Source organism: Rutidosis leptorrhynchoides, chromosome 2 (genome assembly GCF_046630445.1).
Source record: "Rutidosis leptorrhynchoides isolate AG116_Rl617_1_P2 chromosome 2, CSIRO_AGI_Rlap_v1, whole genome shotgun sequence".
NCBI lineage: Eukaryota > Viridiplantae > Streptophyta > Magnoliopsida > Asterales > Asteraceae > Rutidosis > Rutidosis leptorrhynchoides.
The window spans coordinates 28,800,236-28,806,005 of NC_092334.1; positions in this window are offsets into that span (position 1 = coordinate 28,800,236).

A 5,770-nucleotide genomic window follows, 5' to 3' on the forward strand; every position below is an offset into this window, starting at 1 on the left:
TGAACTTTGTTAAATTTTGTAGATGGCCGCCAATAACAACATGCAAAACGCACCTATTAACTTGAACAACCTATCGTTAAGGCCTCTCCTCGAGAAAGACAAACTCAACCATACGAACTTTATGGATTGGTTCCGCAATCTTAGGATTGTCCTCAAACTTGAGGATAAGGCGTATGTGTTGGAAGACCCCATTCTCGATCAACCCGACGAGGATGATACGGAAGGCATGGCTTATTGGGATAAGTATTACGCCGATTCGGTGCAAGTCGCTTGCCTAATGCTTGGGACTATGATAATCGAACTCCAAAAGGATTTCGAGCATCATACTGCATACGACATGATCACGCAATTGAAGGAGACATTCCTTTAACCAGCACGTGTCGAGCGCTTTGAGACCGTTCGAGCGCTTCATGCATGTCGTATGGACGACTTCCAATCCGTTTCATCTTATGTCCTTAAGATAAAAAGCCTCATTGATCGCGCAAACCGTCTTAATCTCAACATATCTAATGAGCTAGCCACGAATCTTATCCTAAACTCCTTGTCAAAGAGGTTTAACCAATTTGTAATTAATTACAATATGAATGGGATGGATAAGACCATTGGCGAGCTTCATGGCATGCTTAGGACGGCGGAAACTGTGAAGACCCGTCCTAATCCATCCGGACGAAGTCCATATCGATTATAAACGATTCACAACAGTTGATTACATCGCGAGGTACTTGACCTCTATATGATACATTTTACAAACATTGCATTCGTTTTTGAAAAGACAAAATTTCATTACATCGAAAGTTGACAGACATGCATACCATTTCATAATATATCCAACTATAATTGACTTGATAATAATCTTGATGAACTCGACGACTCGAATGCAACGTCTTTTGAAATATGCCATGAATGACTCCAAGTAATATCTATAAAATGAGCAAATACACAGCGGAAGATTTCTTTCGTACCTGAGAATAAACATGCTTTAAAGTGTCAACCAAAAGGTTGGTGAGTTCATTAGTTTAACTTAAACAATCGTTTCCATCATTTTAATAGACCACAAGATTTCAGATTTCCATTTCTCATAAACATACGTCCCATGCATAGAGACAAAAATATCATTCATATGGATTGAACACCTGGTAACCGACATTAACAATATGCATATATAAGAATATCCCCATCATTCCGGGATCCTCCTTCGGACATGATATAAATTTCGAAGTACTAAAACATCCGGTACTTTGGATGGGGCTTAGAATGTAGTTTCACGTACTTGTGTCAATTTCGTAAAACAGTTATAAAAGTTGCGCATGTATTCTCAGCCCAAAAATATAAAGGGTAAAAAGGGAAATGAAACTCACGATACTGTATTTTGTAGTAAAAATACATATGACGTCATTGAACAATGCAGGGTTGGCCTCGGATTCACGAACCTATATCAATTGTGTATATATTAATACGTATAATGTAAGTTACAAAATTTCATTTATTAATATGTATTATTTATATATTATAGTTTTGTAGAATTTATTCTAACCTTTATTTTAAAACGTATACTTATATTATATTTTAAGTTATATTTTATATATATATATCGATTTTATGTATATATATCTATAATGATTTACGTTTATATAAATAGTGACATTAATATATTTATATACATATATTTGTGGTTAGTATTGTATTTATGAAATTTTATTAGTTTGTTATGTGAATTATTAATACAATCCTAGTATATACCATAAGTATATATATATAGTGTACAAAAGATTTATTTGTTAAAATAATAATTTAGATAATAATGATTTACTAATAATAATAATAATTTTATTAATAATGATAATACTAAAAGCAAAAAAAATGAAAATGATAACTGTTAATGATACTAATAATAATAACTCTAAAATAATATTAATACTAATACCATACTTATGTTAATAATAAGGGTTCTAATATTTATAAAATGATAAATGATAATCATAATAATACTAGTAAATATTAATGATGATACTGATAAATATGATATTATTAATTGTAAATGTACTGATGATACTATTATTTATAAACCGGTACAAATTCTAATATTGATGATAATAATATATTTTTATTTCCTTCATAATAATAATAATGATAATCATAATCATAATCCTAATGATGATAAAATACTAAAATGATAAGTTTATTACTAATAATAATATTATTAATACCTATCATAATAATAATAGTAATGTCTATAATACTTTCAAATATGATAACAAGTATGATACTAATAATAACAATAACAATAACAATCAAAACAATCACAATAATAATAATAATACTAATAATAATTAATATATAATAACAATAATAAAATTAGAAAAGAAAACTACCTCACATGAAAAGAGTTTCAAAAAAAAAAAAGAAACTACCGTCCTCTGGACTCGATCTCGTGACCACATGCTCACACGCAAACACTCTCGACCATCCCACCAATTCTGATTCTCTGTACTAATATCGAATTTAAATTTTATATATAAACTGTTTTTCTTCTATTCCTCTTCTTCTCCACAAGTCTCATGGATTCAACAAAACATCAATAACCAAAAAAAAAAATCGGGGTTCCCTTTAAAGCTTCAAAACATTACAGAAAAAAAAATAATTTGGGTTCTAAAATAAAATAAAAAAAATACTAAAGGCCTACTGCAGCGTCGGTTCTTGGAACAAAAAAAAAATTGATTTCGTAATAGATAACATTATAGATAATGTTTATAATACGAAATAGTTTTCTAAACATGTATAAAAACTACTGGAATCGTCAATTTGATCAGAAACATATACACGAACGCGAATTTGTCTCAAGAACAATTGTTGACTTTTTTTAAACTAAACTTTGACTTCAAAATTCAAGATCGATATAAAGATTTGAGAGTTGAGATTTTGCAGATAGATTCAAAGAAAGATTTCTAACCTTTCTGCATTTTTAGATTTTGAAACTTTATTCGAAATTGAATTAAGAGAAAAAAAAATTGGAGCGTGCAGAGAAGAAGAAAAAAAAAATATCGCTGTGCTCTTTAATCCCATTGGATTTCCTTTTTATTTGATTTGCAATTATACATAATCATGTTGTAATAATAGAGATCGGTTGATAAAAAATGGAGAAAATGTCAACACAGGTTCACGAGTTGGGAGCAGGAAAGAAACAAAAAAAATAATAATAATAGAGATAAAGGATACAGAGGTCAAGCGTATAATATAGATCCCTACTGTTTTTTTTTTTAATTAATAATAATAATATATAATAACAATACTATTAATATCTAATAATATTAATAAAATTAATAATAATGATAAATATAATATTAATGATAATAATAATTGTAAAAATGATAATAATAATAATAATAATACCATACTAATTATGATAATATTAATATTTTATCGATAATAATAATATTAGTAATAATAATCTAATTTATACATCCAATTTCATCTTTATATGATATAAAGTGATATTATGAATACAAATATTGATATTTGACGATACAAATAACATTACTACAACAACTATATTTGTATTTAAATTTAATTTATTAATATCATCTATTATTATGTAATATTTAATAATTATGTAATATGTATTGTAACATATACTGAATATTATATATTTATGCATTTTAATATAAATATATTATAATATTTATTTACATACTAATTATATTATACTTATGTATGTAATTATGAAAAATATAAATGTTTTATATATGTAAGTATTATATATATTTATTAAAATAGTACATTATTTCATCATAGATATATTATAAATTTCTACATATACATAATATAATAATTATGTATAAAATCATATATATATATAGTTATATTTATGTATATATGTATACTACCATATATATAAAATCATGTTTTAAATGTTGAGTAGATGATTAATTATGTATATTAAACAATTAACTACAAAGTATAACATTGTACATTTAATATTTTGATAACGTTGGTAAAATATGTTTGAATCATTTATATACAATATACTATATATATTCAAAATGAAAATCTTTAGTTATTAAATGTTATCTTTTATAATAACAAAATTACTTAATAGTTCATTAATACTAATATAATTAGTTTTATATATAATTATTTATATTTACATTCTTAGTTACAATTAAAGGTTCGTGAATCGTCGGAAATAGTTAAAGGTCAAATGTTATCATGAAATAGTTCAAACATAATGAGACTCGGTTTAATAGACTTTGCTTATCGAGTCGAATCATATAAGATTATGTTTAAATTTGGTCGGAAATTCCCGGGTCATCACAGTACCTACCCGTTAAAGAAATTTCGTCCCGAAATTTGAGTGAGGTCGTCATAGCTAACAATAAATATGTTTTCCTGACGAATATGAGTTGATAACTTAAGTTTTATCATCATTGAGTAATATGGATAAAAATAATTCGATTATTCGAAGAGTGCGAATGAAGCTATTCACAAAAGGATGAAATGAGAAACAAAGATTTGTTTTTAACTTTTGACGTAGTCAGGTTTGAATTTAGAAAATAAGGCGCGTCTTAACTTTTGACATTGCCTTGGTTGAATTCCGGAATTTAAGGGATTTAAAGAAAATCTTGAAGATCTATAAAATCTGATTCTTCGGGATTTATGGAAATTAAGATCTCTTTAATTAAATACGGTGATCTGCCCCGATTACTACGTCTGATATTTCCAGTATAAATTAAGCTCTTCCTTTCCATTATTCTCACCATTCTTATACTTTCTTTCTTAGTTCATACATCCAAAAGATTCTGAAAATGATTAATCCAGTTCTGATCCTTGTCCTCATCCTTACTATCGCAACAATCATTCTCCTTTTCCAACTTCCACCAGAGGAATCTGCTTTCTTCTACTTCGCCCTCGGGATTATAATGTTTTTAATTCTCCCGTGTCTTTATGTTGCGATAAACATTGATATACACGGTTTGTAATTTATGTGTTGTTATCGGACTTTATATTCTCCCTTATATTTCAAAGCTCTATGCTTTTGTTTTCTCTTCCCGACTTCAAGTCAAGCGAATAATGGTCCAGAATTTATAGATATAGAGTTTCGAATGATTATAATGTTCTAAGCATGAAGGAACGTGATAGCACGATTTGATTTTCAAATTTATCAACATCACGGAAGATAGAACCATCAAGAATACATTTTCTTGATTTGTTACGGAGTTAAGTAGGATGAAAGAGTTATGTAACATGGCACATGATGACGTTATGATCTGTGAATCATCACGTTTCATTTAGAAACTCAGCATGACTTACTGTAATATAATCACGTTGATCAAGTGTCATTATATTATACTAACTCATGCATCAGTTCCCATCATTACTACAATAACATTCATATTTTAAGCTTGAAAATTTACAGAATATAGAAACTAACAGTTTCTATATGATGTAATACTGATAGCACGAAAAGATTAATGATTTCAGATAAGAATAGTTATAAAAATATCTCCAGAAATATGGAGGATATTTATAATGAAAGGTACGATAATATCTCAGAATATCTAAGATCAGAGGATGATAGAAACTATTGTCTGCAAGGGTTTAGAGTAAGGAGCAAGTTATTCACTATAGACTTTAGCAGACATTGAATTATTTGGATTCTTTGAAGTCAAACTTATTCTTTGTGATTTATCCACGGCTTTCTTCATAGTTTCGCATAATCTGCTTTTCGGTACTATATTTTCTATTGAATGTTTCCAATATATTGATACACAGG